Consider the following 16,245-nt stretch of genomic DNA (forward strand, 5'->3'; position numbering starts at 1 on the left):
TGTTACAGCTCAGTTTTATTTAGCAAGCAAAGGAAAATACATCCTTGAGGCATGAGGGCAAGCGGACCCAAAAGAAAAGACGCCCCCTGGCCCAATTTTGGCTCTTCTTTTTATATGTTTTTTTCTCTTCCCCCTGAGCCTGCCCTGTGAAAATTGGGCTAGCCAGGAGGACTTTTTGTTTTACCTGAGGTTCTCACTCGGGTACTGGGAACTTCCTTGCTTCTATTTTCTTGGCTTTTCCCTTATTTGTCTTTTAACCACCGCCATTCTGGACTCCTCTTTCCTATTCTACCTACCTAACAGTTTGCATTTATTTTGCTCTTTTTTCTGGGGTTTCTTGAGGTAGAAACTCAGATTAATATTTCTAGACCTTTCTCTTCTTAAATGCAATAGGCTTCTTAAAGCAATAGGCTTCTGCTGTAATTTAATGTGTAATTCAGTGCTGTAAATATTCACTTCTGTACCATTTTGGCTGTGTCATAGATATTTTAGTATGTTCGTTTTTATTCAGTTCTATTTATTTTTATTTCTATTGAGACTTCCTCTTTGATGCATGCTTTAATTCCAGGTATGTTGTCTAATTTCTGAGCTTTTGAAGATTAAAAAAAATTATGTTTCTGGTATTGATTTCCATTTGAATACATTGTGGTCAGAAAAAAAGCACTATTTGATTTCAGTTCTTTAAATTTTCTTGAATTTTTAAAAAAAATGGCCCAATGTTCTTGGTGAATGTTCTGTGAGCACTTAGAATTAATGTATATTCTACTGTTGTGTAGCTTGTATTATGTGTGTGTGTGTGTGTGTGTATATAAAATGTGTGTGTGTTTATATATTCTTCATATATATTGATTATCTGTATATTATCTTTTAATCCTCTCTACCAATCTTTGCAATTTATTTGGTGTATTTACATCTAAGCTTAATCATATGATGGAGTTATGTCTGCAATTTTGTCATTTGTTTTTTTGTTTTTTTTTAAATTTTTCTCCTCTTTTCTTACTTTGCTGTAGGTTACTTGGGCCCATTCTAGAATTCATTTTTACTTATGACATTTTTGATTATAGTGTTTTTATTGTCTTAGGTATTACAGTATATATAGTTAACTTGTCACAGTCTACTGGCATTGATGTTTTGTCGCTTCTGGTGAAGTATAGAAGTTTCACTCCCATTTAGGTCCCTTTACCTACCCTGATTTTAAGTATAGTTACCTTGACTGTTTCCTCTCCATACATTGAGCACCACAACAGATGGTGTTATAGTTTTTTCTTCAGCCATCAAATGTTATTTAATAAACTCATGATAAGGATAGTTTATATATTTACCCTTAGTATTACTCATTCTGATGTTTTTATTTTCTTTCTTAAGCTCTAAACCTTCTATTATCATTTTGTTTCTAAGTAACTTTCTTTAGTCCTTCTTTAAGAGTAGGACTGATGAAAACAAAATTTATTAGTTTTTTTCAACTGAGAATGTGTTGAGTTTCCATTTATTTCTAAAGGATATTTTTGGCTGAATGTAAAATTTGTGATTGAGAGTTAATTTCTGTCATCACTTGAAAAATGTTGTGGCCCTCCTTCAGGCCTCCATCGTTCTGGTGAGAAACCTGTTTTAATTGGAATTGATATTCCCTAATAAGTTTCACATCATTTTCCTGTGGCTACTTTCAGTTTTTCTTTGTGTTTTCAGAAGTTTAATATTGAACTCCTTGGTGTGAATGTCTTTGGTATTATCCTACTATCTATCCTGAGTTTGCTCAGCCTCTTGATTCTGTATGTTTATGTCTTTTGCTGTTTCTCAGTGTTTTCAGACAATATTTCTTTGAATACATTTTCAATCCACGCTCTCGTCTCCAAGATTCTAATTATCCCAATATTAACTCTTCTGTTATTGTCTCTCAGATCTGTGAGGTGCTCTTCATTTTATTTCTTTTAATCTCTTTTTTCCTCTTTTATTTAACCTATATAAACACTGTTGATCTGCCCTCAAGTTTAGTTTCTATCCTGTAATCTTAACTTTACTCTTGAGTCCATACAGCAAATTTTTTTTAATTGTTGTTTCAGTGGCTTTTTAAAAATGCTTTAATTTCCATTTTAATCTTTTATTATAACTTCTATTTCTTTGCTGAGACTTTCTTTTTCTTCATTCACCTTGAGAGTTCACAACTTCTTCCAGGGGCACTTCTATGCTTTTAAATCTTATCAAATAATTCGACTATCTGATTCATCTCAGTGTTGTATTGGTAGATTTTCTGTTCTCATTCTAAGTCATAGTTTCTCTGGTTCTTGGTATGACAAGTACTTTTATTTTCCTCTGGACATTTTAGATACTGTGTTCTGAGACTCTGGCTCCACTTTACTCTTCTTTTTATTATTAGGTTGACCCCCTGTTGAGATAAGGTACAATGGCCAGGTGGATGTATACACTTAGCTTCCCACTTGCTCCTGTCACCACCACCTCACTGACCCACACTGCTTTATTACAGATGAAGGGTTGGAAGTTTAGCACTTCAAACGCCTCCTCAGTGAACTGGGCCACCTACTGGTAGCACCTGGTTGTATCTGAGTGATGTATTTTTCTATTTTTTATTTTATATTGGAGCACAGTTGATTTACAATGTTCTGTTCCAGGTATACAACAAAGTGAGTCAGTTGTACATATACATATATCCATTTTTTTCAGATTCTTTTCCCATTTAGGTTATTACAGAATACTGAGTAGAGTTTCCTGTGTTATAAGTAGGTCCTTGTTTATCTATTTTTATATAGCAGTGTGTATATGTTAATACACAAATGCCTAATCTTTCAGTCTCCCCCTAACCCACATTTCACCTTGGTAACCATCAGTTTGTATTTGAAGTCTGTGAGTATGTTTCTATTTTGTAAATAAGTTCATTTGTGTTATTTCTTTAAAGATTCCACATACATGTTGTATCATGTGATATTTGTCTTTGTCTGACTTCACTTAGTATGACAATATCTAGGTCCATCCATGTTACTGCAAATGGCATTATTTCATTCTTTTTTATGCCTAAGCAATATATATATATTACATATATTATATATAATTACATTATATACTTCTATATGTTAAGTGTATACACACACACACAGTGGACCGTTACACACCATATCTTCTTTATTCATCTATGATGGACTCTTAAGTTGTCTCCATGTTTTGGCTATTGTAAATAGTGCTACAATGAACATAGGGGTGCAGGTATCTTTTTGAATTATGGTTTTCTCCGGATATATGCCCATTGAGCCTCACTGCCACCAGGGCGGGGAAAGCACATTGCTAACTCACACCACTTTGTAGCTTTAGGGTGGTGGAAGCTCAGCTTCCTGCTGGTCTCTACTGACACCAGGGAAGAGGGTGGTGGAAGGTCAAGAATCCTTCCCCTGTCACCTTATTCTGCCTTACAGATGCCAGGTGTAAGAGGAGGCTCAGCTTCCCACTGGGTTCACTTCACAAGGAAGTGAAGAGGGTGGTGGAATACTGACCAGTCCTTCCTCACACTACATCCTTCAGTCTAACTAACACCAGGGATGGGGGCTCAGCTTACCTCTCCACTAGGCCCTGCTCACTTGGTGGGAGAGGGATGGGAACTTGGGTACAGACTAGCCCGGATTCACATCACTGCATTTGGTCATACCGTGAAGAAGGTATAGATGTACGGTTCTCAACTGGGCTCCCCTGACACCAAGGGTTGGGGGAGGTAAAGTGCTGATGGGCCCTGACGCACACGTCATTTTCAGTCATACTGATGCTGGGTGAATGTGATGGGCCAGCTCCTGCCAGGACATGACATGGGCGGAGGAAGTGAAATGCTGATGTACCCTTCTTTGCCCCACCTCATCATGTCTCCTTGTTGTCAGATGGGAGGGTAGAGTTGGAGTCTCAGTCCTTGCTGGGCTGAGGTGACGTTCCCCTGGTGAAGAATTGAAGTACAACCTGCCTCAGGCAGGTGGGGGTGGCAGATCAGCTCCCCCAAAAGAGTATTCCAAAAGGCATACTCTTTTGGAAGGCGGTTAGAATATTACCTCCTTCCATGGAGCAGAGGATAGAAAGTAAGTTCCTTACTCTTTCCCATCAATACTACCTCTACCTTTAAATTGGAGAGTTGCTTGCTTTTTTGAAGTGGAGAAGGGCAGAGCAGCTCCTTGCTGGGTTTACAGCACCGCCCTGCAGGAGGACATTGGCTGCTTCGCCAGGGGCAAAGGAAGGTGAGCTCTCTGAATGGCTCTGTCAGTTCTACCACATAGGGGACTCAAAGTACTGCGGCATGCTTCTGCTGGGTTGGGAGGGTAGGGTGAAATATTAGCCCTCTGATGGGCTTTGTTAGAACTATGAGAGAGTGTGTATTAATGTGTTTGTAATTTTTCCATTGGTGTTTGGCGGAAGTAGGGTAGACATTGCCTAAAAGCCCTTTTATTTTAGGCCACCACTTCCTGGTCCTTTATCTAGGAGAATTAGACTTTTCTTGGAACTTATTTTACCTGTGCCTATTGTAATTCTAGGATAGATGCTTCTGGAATGCTCCGTCTAGGGAATATGAGTACTAATAAGAAAACTTAGGGGATTTACTGCCATGTTGTTTCTCAGATCCTGAGGTCCCAAAGTTTTTTTGCCTTCTTCCCACCTTGAAGAGTCCTCCCATACTTGTTTGTCGTGTTGTGCCCAGGGTTTTAAATTGTAGAGAGAGGACCTGGGAGGAATGGGATTATTCTGGTTCTTTATCAGAACCAAAAGTCACAATCTTTTAAAGGGGACCTTGTCCACCATTTTAAAATGCTTGTTATTTATTATAAACTCTTCATTACATTTATTCTCTTTTTAAAAATTAGGGTATAGTTGCTTTACAATGTTGCATTAGTTTCTGCTATACAATGAAGTGAATCAGCTATCAGTGCAGTTCAGTCACTCAGTTGTGTCCGACTCTTTGCGACCCCATGAATTGCAGCACGCCAGGCCTCCCTGTTCATCACCAACTCCCGGAGTTCACTCAAACTCATGTCCATCGAGTCGGTGATGCCATCCAGCCATCTCATCCTCTGTCGTCCCCTTCTCCTCCTGCCCCCAATCCCTCCCAGCATCGGAGTCTTTTCCAATGAGTCAACTCTTCGCATGAGGTGGCCAAAGTACTGGAGTTTCAGCTTCAGCGTCATTCCTTCCAAAGAACACCCAGGACAATCTCCTTTAGAATGGACTGGTTGGATCTCTTTGAAGTCCAAGGGACTCTCAAGAGTCTTCTTCAACACCACAGTTCAAAACCATCAATTCTTCAGCGCTCAGCTTTCTTCACAGTCCAACTCTCACATCCATACATGACCACTGGAAAAACCATAACCTTGACTAGATGGACCTTTGTTGGCAAAGTTATGTCTCTGCTTTGAATCAGCTATATGTATACATATATCCACTCCCTCTGGGACCTCCCTGCCCCCAATCCCATCCAGCTGTGTAACAGCAGAGCAGTTGGCTAAAATGGGTGGGAAGTAAGAAAGAATCCTCTGTAAAGTGAGTTGGATATTGGAAAAAGATACACTGGTCAAATACTGCAAAGTCAGTTCTGACAAAGCTAGACATGGTCTTGTTTACAAATAAAAATTTGACCTAAGTTGCAGCAGTGTTCAGGTGTACTGGCGAATTATAAAATGCTTGATGAGAAACCTATGGGTGAGCATTTGTAGATTCTCTTAACATTCTTCAGAAACTCTTTTGTCAAAATTGAAGTTAAAAGGTTGAAATGGTTTTTGAACCAAATATCATTCCAGGTAAGTACATAAGTCAACAAGGTGTGTCCTTGATTGGACATATAACTACTGCTGATTATCACAACTACTGCTGCTGGCAGAGACCCATCCCTTTCCTGTGGGCAAGTCCAAGATTCATTCACAGTTAGAAAGACTTTATTCAAGAGCAGCTTTTAACTTGGCATCAGTGTGTCAACATTTGAGCCAATTTACATGACCAGGAACACCATAGGGGAAAGAGAAATTGCTATTTCATATTAAACATAAAGTGGAGTTCAGGGAGATAATGCAGTCTGTACTTTTAAACATTTTGTTTCAATTAATTTTGGCATATCTGCCTTTTTTGAAGCAACTTCAAATGTTGAGGAGAAGGGAATGGCAACCTACTCCAGTGTCCTTGCCTGGAGAATCTCATGGACAGAGGAGCCTGGTGGGCTACAGTCCATGAGGTCACACAGAGTCAGACACGACTGAGTGACTAACCCACTTTCACGTGTTGAAGTGGTGCTTGTGACCCCTCAAGACTTTTTCCATGTTAAAATGACCATAACTAGTTTATATGATTTGTGAATAGGGACATAGGGTTATCATGATGGAAAAACAATTGTTATTATTTGCAGATCTCATGACTGGGAGTTTCTTGTGTTAATATATGTAGTTTGACGTTCATTTGTACCATGTATAACTGGTTCATGTAGTGATTAAAATAATAAGCAATGCTTGACTGCAGTTAAAATAAATACCAAGGATAAATTCTTCTATTAATTAGTGAGAGCTTATCCAAATCAGCATCTATAATTATTAGCTGTTGTTAATTTTTGTTGTGACCTATTAAACACCCTGTCCTAAATCATTAACTCTAGTATAACTGAGCATTAATGATAGATGACTTGCTTTTTAAATATGTAGTGGAAGCTCTCATGTAAAACTTAAACTAGCAAATACAGGTTTTATACTGTTTCAAACAGAATCATAGAAAATTCATGTGGAGTTTTAGATTTAGCATAATTAAAAATGTATTAGGTTTGCTTATTGAGTTATTCCTTAAAAATCGAACTGTGTTTGCATGCAAGAAGTTGCTGATTATAGATTCCCTTGCACTCTGACTCAATTTCTTATGACTTTCTGTTTCTTGAAATCATATGACATTTATTTTTATTGAAAACTTTTGGTGGATTTCTTAAAATGGTACAGTCTTGCATGTTTGTATAATGGGTAATAGAGAAAGTACTGTTACTGCTTCTTAATATTGAAAAATCTACTATGTATGTGTGTAGCTATAGAGTCATTAGAGAATAAGTGAAACGCCTAGAAATTACCTGAATTTTTGATTTTATGCTCATGTTTTCATTAGTATATGTCATGTTCTTGAATATGTGATTGCTTTGGGGCAGCGTTTCTCAATCTGAGGTATATATTTTTTTTCAAATTGAAGTACAGTTGATGTATTATGTAATATTACATAAATTACAGGTATACAATATAGTGTTCACAATTGATAAAAGTCATACTACATGTATAGTTATTGTAAGATATTGGCTATATTTCCTATGTTGTAGAACATATCCATGGAATTTATATAAAATAGTTGAAAGTGAAAGTGTTAGTCACTCAGTCATGTCTGACTCTTTGCTACCCGATGGACTGTAGCCTGCCAGGCTCTTCTGTCCATGGAATTTTTCAGGCAGGAATAATGGAATGGGTAGCCATTTCCTTCCCTAGGGGATCTTGCAGACCCAGGGATCGAACCTGGGTCTCCTACATTGCAGGCAGATTCTTTACTGTCTGAGCCACCAGGGAAGCCCATATCTAATAGTTTGGATCTCTTTAATCTCACCCCCCCCCATATTGTTCCTTTTCTGTGTCCTCTCCCCACTGGTAACCACTAGTTTATTTTCTGTATCAGTACTTTTGATGTTTTGGACAGTCTAATTCTGTGTTGTGGGGGCTATCCTGTAGGTTGTAGGATGTTTATTGTCAATCCTGGCCTCTGCCTACTATCAATAGATATCACTAACAAATCTCCCACGCATCTAACTCCCTCTAGCCCAGTGATAATCAAAAGTGTCTTCAGACATGGCTATGTGACTCCTCAGAGGCAAAACCATCTTTCTTGGTTTTAGATTTTTATTAGCTATTTCCTTATAGTTTGCAAGGTGATTTCTGTCTTTTTTTGAGAGACATAATGTATGATATTAAGCCTGTACAGAAAAGACTTGGACTTAAGGTTAACCATACATAATTGAGCGATGTTTATCAAAGCCAAAAAATAAGAAAAATGGAAACAGAAAGGAATTCTAAAAATAGGCTTCTGCAGTTTCTAAGGATAGCTGATAAGAACTCTGAATTAGCAACATACTATATTTTGGCTCAAAAATTGATCCAAGTTTAAGTTGATTGTTAAAAATTTCTGTTTAAATAAAGTGCACAGAATTGTTAGCATCGGAAATGTTTAAAAGAGGAGTTTCATTTATATGAAAATAATAGGATTTCAGTAAATAGTCGATTTAAAAAGGGAAACAGCCTTACAAGTCTGAGTGTTTTGAGGGTGACATAGAGTTAAGGTGTGAGATCAGATAGGATTTTAAATGTCTGGGTCAGTTGTTGGTTTTCCCAGGTGGCTCTAGTGGTAAAGAACCCACCTGTCAATGCTGGTTAGAGGTAAGAGAGGAAGGTTCAATCCCCTGGAGGAAGGCACGGCAACCCACTCCAGTATTCTTGTGTGGAGAATCACATGGCCAGAGGAGCCTGGCAAGCTGTAGTCCGTGAGGTTGCAGAATTGGATACGACTGAAGTACTCTTGCCTGGAAAATCCCATGGACGGAGGAGTCTGGTAGGCTACAGTCCATGGGGTCGCTAAGAGTCAGACACGACTGAGTGACTTCACTTTCCCTTTTCACTTTCATGCATTGGAGAAGGAAATGGCAACCCACTCCAGTGTTCTTGCCTGGAGAATCCCAGGGACAGGGGAGCCTGGTGGGCTGCCGTCTATGGGGTCACACAGAGTAGGACACGACTGAAGTGACTTAGCAGCAGCGGCAGCAGAAGTGACTTAGCATACATTCATGCTGGATCAGTTATTAGTACCTCAATTTGATGATCGAAACCATTGGCCAAATTGACAATTGGGAGACGTTTGCAGGTGATATTTGACATTTCTATAAAAAGTCTGTTAGTTATCTATTCTATTAAAGGTTTTTGAAAAGGTTGTTTGTTATCACATATTTGTAAGGTGCTTTTTTATTTTTTCCCCTGGTGGCTCAGTGGTAAAGAATCAGCCTGCCAAGCAGGAGACCTGGGTTTGACCCCTGAATCAGGGAGATTCCCTAGAGAAAGAAATGGCAACTTACTCCAATATTCTTGCCTGGGAACTCCCAGAGGACCTGGCAGGCTACAGTCCATGGGGTCACAAAGAGTTAGATATGACTTAGAGTCTAAATAACAACAGCTCAAAATATATTTACATATAGCAAATTTGTTCCCTTTTTGGTGTACAGTTCTATTCCTTTAGGCAAATGCACTATCATGGGACCGTAATAGTTATGTAATCACCAGCCAGTCAACATATGAAAGAGATCTGGAACCTCCACATATTCCTCTGTGCTGCCCTTTTATAGTCACTGCCCTCTTTCCACTCCCAACCCCCATCAACCTCTGATCTGTTATCTGAGTAAGTATCTAGCAGTAGAATGCCTGGCTCCTATGGTAGCTATATGCTTACATTTTTCAGAAATTGCCAAACTTTTCTCCAAAGTGGCTGTCTCATTTTGTATTCCCACCAGCAAAATGTGAGATTAGTTGCTTTGTATCCTTGCCAGAACTTAATATGGTTGGTCTCTCTACCTACCCATCTACCAACCTACCTGTACTTAGCCAGCCGTTCTTTTGATAGACACTTATTGTTATCTCATTGTGCTTTTGGTCTGCATTTCCCTGGAGATTGCTGACATCAAGCAGCTTTTATGTGCATCCTCCATGTATTTTCTTTGGTGAAGTATTGTTCAGATCTTCCCATTTAAAAAACATGTGTTCTTTGTTTTCTTATTAGGTACGTTCAATGGTTTTTTATGTATTCTGCATATGAACTTTTTGACAGTTGTTAGTTTTCCAGATATTCTTCTGGTCTGTAGCTTGTCTTCCCATTCTTTCAACAATGTCTTTTACAAGTCAGAAGTTTTCAGTTCTTTAGGTTATGCCTCGTTTCCACAATCTGTTTGCTTTGGTTCATTTTTCAGAATCTTCAGGTCATTGCTTTTTGTATTTTGTTCAGGGTTTTTGGTGGTAATTGCAAGGAAATAGAGGCTGAAGTGGGCTTACTCTGTCTTGGTCAGAATCAGAAGACTTGTAAGATGCTTTCTAATTTTTAATATTTTATAAAAATTATTTTCAGTCCATTAATAATATTTATGACATCTTCCATATGAGACAATAAAAACATCAAAAGCCATAACATTTTTTAACTCCAGAAATAAATAAAAAGCCACATGGAAACTAACTAGTAGTCTAAAACACTCAAAATAACTAAACCTGAAAATGCTAAGTCCGATTTAGTGTGTTTTCCTTGCAAGCACTTAACATGGAAAGTGTTGTACTTAGGAACCTTATCTTTAATATATGTGATTTTAGAACTTTTGGAACTTCTTTGATTAAATTTTCAATTTAAATATTTGCTAGAAAGTAAGAAAATTGTGGGGGGAAAAAAACTATGTAAATAAGATTGTTGAGAAACTTTATGTTTTACCTGTAGGCAGGAGGGACTTTTTTGTCTCTGGTGACACAAGGGCAGCTGACTCAAGCAAGGCCACAGAGTGCTTGATGAAAAAGCAGGTGTAAAAGTCAGGATTGGTGGATGCATCTTCCATTTTCACATGTAATACTTGAAAAGAACCTCTGTGGCCACGGTCCTAGGAAACAAGTCAAGAGTGACGATCTACAGGGGTGGGATGGAAGAGGTGGGAGGGAGGTCCAAGAGGGAGATGATACATATGTATACAAATAGCTGATTCATATAGTTGTACAGCAGAAATCAACACATTATAAAGCAATTATGCTGCAATTAAAAAATAAATTAAAAAGACAGTTTTGCCCAGAACACATTTTTTTTTTTTTTGAGTGTAAAATAAACTAGATATCTGCTGTACCTACAACACTTTGTGAGAGGTCTTGAGGTGAGCGCAGATGCTAAGTCCCTTGTCCCTGTCCCTAAGAAGCTATACAGAGGAGAAAAGAAACAATGTGGGAAGGTTGGGTAGAGATTGTTCAAAAATAATTTTTGGTTAACAATGAGATTTTTTAAAAAAAATCACTATAGTTAGAGAATCAATATTCTTTAATTTTTATTTTGATTGAAGTATAGTTGACTTAAAATATTGTGTTAATTACTGCTGTACAGTATATTTATATATACATTTTCTTAATATTCTTTTTCATTGTGTTTTTATCATAGGGTATTGAATATATTTCCCTGTACTATTCAGTAGGACCTTGTTGTTTAGCCATTCTATATATAATAACTTACATCTGCTAACTTCAGTCTCCCATGCCATCCTTGCCCCAACCTGCTCCCCTTTGAAAACCACTAGTTTATTCTCTGTATCTGTGATGAAATCAATATTTTAGAATACTTAGAAAATAAATAAGAAAAATGATGAACCCAACAATCCCCTCCAATAATTCTGTCATTAAACTAATGTAATTCCCTCCGGTCTCATGCGCATATTTTAGATAGTTCTAACCAAAGCAGATCCTTAGTGAATATATACTTTGGTCTACCCCACCTTTCCCTTTTTAAGTTAACATTGCATCACAATTTTTTCCATGTAGCTTCAAAGTTCAAGGTAGGTCTTGAAGAAGTAATATGTTCCCTGAAAAAGGCAAAGACTATTGCTAATAAAGGGACTAGTGTGAGAGTTCAGGAAGCTACTCTACTGGTTTTTTTTTTTTTTAAGATAATGTGGTAGGTCATATACTTTCCTTATGTCCTGTAAAGATTTGTTCTCAACAGTGCAATTTCTCTTAAATGATAAGCTCTTAGAGGAACAGCAAAGTATTTACTTAGGTACTTTAGAAATGAAAATATCAATCTACCCACCTATGTCTGCTGGTTTCTTATGGAGTCAAGGGTTTTACATGTCATTTTATGAACTACCCTATGAAGAAGGTACAGATGAAATGACCAAGGTACAGAGCGATTGACGGTATTTAGCAGAGGTGAGCAGAGCATCACGACTTGTTTGTAACTCAACACATTTTTCTTAGTTGAAAATATGCCCAGACAGGAAAGAAATGGAAAGTTTGTTCAATATAAGATTAAGACCTGGAACAAAAGCATATGGGCCCCGGCAGAATCTGCTTGAGAGGTCACAGTGCCCAAGGGGAAACAACTCTAAGCAAGTCATTTAACCTCACTCACCTTAGTTCTCTTGTTTGTATAATGCAGTGCTTATGCAAACTCAATACATGTCAAAAAATATCTGCAAGGCATTGTCTAAAATTGACCCTCTGGATTTCTTCCTGCATGCCAGGTTATTATTTATTAAGATGTATTGGGGGCAAGTCTCAAATGGTAGAAAAGATAAAAGGCAGACCTGCAAAGCGAAGAAGTGGGGTTAAGCACAATGCAACAGGAACACTCCTACTAATCCAGGAGGACTTTACCTGTCAATCAAATCTATATTCATTATTTTTTTCAAGATTAATAATGGTTTGTTAACTGAGCCAGCTGGCAGACGTTAGGGCGACGAGATGGGATCTTGGGGCTTCTATGACCAGCTGATGACTGCCTGACCAATTGCAAAAGATGCTTTGAAGGATCATAAAGTTTAGGTCCATGTGTATTTTGATGATAGTTGCATCTATATTTAAAGCTTTCTGTCATGGGAAGCACTCCTGGTGTTGTCAGACTGTCTATTGGACGGGATGAGCTGCAACTTCTCGCAATTGAATGTCAATAAGACCAAAGCAATTTTGGTTGATTCATAGCACCAGCTTAAGCATATTCACTTGCACAGATTACATTTGACAGATAGTTACCTTCAGCTGAACTCTGTGGTTAGAAGCTTGGGCGTACTCTTGACAGTGAGCTTAGAGTTGATGCCTAATGTTTATTTCATAGCCTGTTTTTACCTTCCCTAATACTGCATGTGTAAATCTATATTTAAATATATTCACAGCTGATGTTCTCGTCCATCGTCCACTTGTTATCTCTGGACAGAATGCTGTAATGATTCAATTTCATTATTTTAATAAAAATAATATGCCCAGATTTAATTTCATTACATTAGATGAATGATGATTAAATTTAAAGAGTCTTCTTGATCGGCAATTTCACCACTGAAGCAGGAAAATACCAAAGTGATGGGAGATTTCTTACATCTCTAATAAACTTAAAATCTTCAAAGTTTGTTGTGGTTATAAATACTAAGAAAATAGGTACACATTTATTTGCTATATCGTTATTTCTTTATCTTATTTATTTAGGTCCATGAATTATCTTAAAAACTTAGGTATAGAATTCTCCATTTCAAGAATATTTAGCCTTTGAAAATGAATATAATTTAGATTAAATGTTTAAAATATTTTCATTGAATTAAAAAATACATATAACCCAATACATTATAAGAGAACAAACTCTGCTGCAATTTCTGAATGTTTAGATTGAGAAATAACTAAGATTGGGGTTTTATGTTCTGGAGGAGGTGCAGTTATGGTGTGAATTCATTCTTCATTATAGTATTATATGCTCAACTTTTTAGTTATGGTAAATTCATCAGTAATTTGATTGGAAAATTTAAGGGATGCATAGATCTAATAATCTGAGTCTAAGTCCCCTGTTCTATATAAATAACACTGCAAAGCTCCAGAATCCCTTTATTTGACTAGGTGAATGGCAGTCTTGTTTACATCTGCCTCAACCTAGTTTGGAAATAGTGATTTCAAAGTAAACATGTTTTACCCAGGCATTTCCATCTTCTCTAGAATCTACGATTTTAAGACATCAAACAATTCAAATTGCGTAGTTATACATTTCACATTGGTGAAAGACACCTGAAATGGGTAAAATATTTTTCAAAATTATTTTCTCCACATTTGCTGGTATATTTTCTCTTTCTTACCCTTTTTTAAAACTGACAGTCAATTTTTAAATTTTTCTCTTTTACTGACAGCCAGTAAATGTACTGACAGTTGAGAAGCAAGATGTAAATGTAAGTCACTATTATTTTGTCCACCTGATACCTGAGCATTAGGGGAAATGTTTGGCTATATTTTAAAATAAAAACTAAATTATTTCCAGTGGTTCTAAAGGGAAGATGTATAGAAAAACTGTTCTCTTTAAATAAAAATGTGTTTGAGGCAAGATTTGAATGTATTTAGAAATACCATACTTTCCTCATTAGGGATGTGATGAGTATTTGTATTGAAGAAAATTGGCCAATTATTTAAGGTGTGTGTTTACTTTCTGTTCCATTAGGTATAAATCTTTCAGCATGTAAATCTCTTTTTAGAAATGACTGGGGAGTACATAAATGGAGAAAAGAAAGGTTAAGAAGTTAATGTCAGATTCAGAATTTTCCCCTGTTTAAATATAAGAGTTAATATTTAAAATTGTTCTTTTGTAATTAGAAAAATCCTACTCAGTAAATATATCCCTGGAAGAAATGCTATGTAAGTGAATTAGTAGAAGTAAGTTGAGCCAACCTCGACCAACACTTTCATAATAGAAGGAATGATTCCTTACATCCTTTCAGAAGTGAGCTGTCATTTCTCTGGGCTTCCCAGATGGTTCAGTGGTAAAGAATCTGCTTGCCAATGCAGGGCACACAGGAGACTTGGGTTCAGTCCCTGGGTCAGGATGATCCCCTTGAGGAGGAAATGGTAACCCACTCTAGTGTTCTTGCCTAGGAGAGTCCGTGGACAGAGGAGACCAACGGGCTGCAGTCCATGGGGGTAGCAAAAGAGTTAGACAAGACTGAGCGTGCACGCGCATTGTCGTTTCTCTACATTGTAAATAACAGCTGAGTTTCCAAACGCAGGGAGATACATAGTAGTGTTCATTTATTTATAATTTAGATGATGCTCATCCTTTGTGTGGGTCCCTTTTATCTGTGAGAATTGGTAGAGTAGGAAGACTTGGGATTTAGAAGTTTTCAACTTAAAGCTTGCAATTAAATCCATTAGTTTCATCCAAAAACTTTTTCCTTTTTTCATCTGCACTGGGCACTCAGGAAATGAACCCTTAGCTCGTTTTAATCGTTTTATTCTGCTCCATCACTGCTTTTTATATCTTTACCTTTTCCCTGCAATTATAAATAGCTTTGTGAAAATTTGTCATATAAAATTAAAGCTGATTTGCCTTTAAATAAAGGAGTTCCAAATACCTCTTTGATTGTTTGACGAATACCTAGGGGGAGGCAGGGAAAGACCTGCATAATAAGTTACGAAAGGAGAAAGGAGAAGTTTCCTCACAGAAGAACAGCAGGAGTTTCCTTGGCAGGAACCTCAGCCAGGGGTGTCAGCAGCTTAGAAGTTATTCTGGCTTGTCCTCCAGTGTCATTCTTTTGATTCCTGCCTCTGTTAACATGGCGTTTGCATTTTGGTCTGACTGAGAACAAGACCCTGTGCAAATGCCTCATGACATGTGTAAAAAACTGCTTTTATGTACAAAGTGAGCTGTTTTCCTGTTCACTATGCCCAGCAAAAACACTCATCTTCTGAATCTTAACTCACCTGGCGTACCTTTGCATTTGCAGTTTCCATTTTAAGTCAAAATATTAAAATACAAAGAATGGAAAATACTTTTTTTTCCCCTAAAACTACAAAACAAAAAAGTTGATTACTGGCAGCAATAGCCAAAAGGCAGCATAAGGTTAGCCAAACACAGAAGCTTAGTGGATTTCCAGACAAAGATAAAATCCTTGAGGAGATCCTTAAAGGTTCCCTTTAAAATGATCTCTGAAGAAAGAATGTTGAAACCATCTCCTTTATGGAAAAAGCATCATTTCTCACCAGATACTTGTTTTCACTGACTTCCCAAATTGAAGTCACCTTTGCCTTGAAAGCTAGATTTTTCTTTTTTTAAGAAAATAATGGTTATAGTTAAACTCACTAAATTAAATTTATAGGAATTTGTTGATTTTTACTTTAAACAGCTTTGTCACTGGATCTTGGCAGAATGTGGTCAGTCCCCGGCAAGGAATATTCCCCCTTCCAATAACGCTCTTCCAGAGGAAACTCGTTACATTTTGACATCTACCTGATTCTCAGGAGGTTCAGACAAAGGGAAGGTTGGGAGGTCAGAAGAGCCTGATGCTCTTCAACGAGATATCTGAGTTGAATTCCCATACCAGAATTTTGTCTCATATTGAATTCAGACGGTGTCACAATGGGGGGAGGAGGGAGGGCAGGTAAAGATGTCCTGGCAGGTTAAATGTTAAAATAAGGTCCTTTATTTCTAACTTTGGTGGCACAGAGCATTAAAGACCCAGTGACACTT

At 37.4% G+C, this 16,245-nt stretch overlaps 1 protein-coding gene across 4 annotated transcripts in view; it reads left to right on the top strand.

Moving 5' to 3' along the window:
- Window positions 1-16,245, top strand: part of USH2A (usherin) — a 300,571-nt gene that overhangs the window by 44,223 nt on the left and 240,103 nt on the right. Inside the window, exon 5 of one of the 4 annotated variants that reach the window (XR_015143631.1) lies at window positions 4,961-5,323. The exons of the other annotated variants lie outside the window; for them this stretch is intronic. The gene's annotated coding sequence lies outside the window, so the exon portion shown is untranslated. Of the gene's footprint in view, window positions 1-4,960; window positions 5,324-16,245 lie in introns of those variants that run through there. 4 annotated transcript variants of the gene reach the window in all.

Source organism: Bos grunniens, chromosome 16, assembly GCF_055505025.1.
Source record: "Bos grunniens cultivar Pamir isolate PY7600 chromosome 16, Bosgru_T2T1.0, whole genome shotgun sequence".
Classification (NCBI taxonomy): Eukaryota; Metazoa; Chordata; class Mammalia; order Artiodactyla; family Bovidae; genus Bos; species Bos grunniens.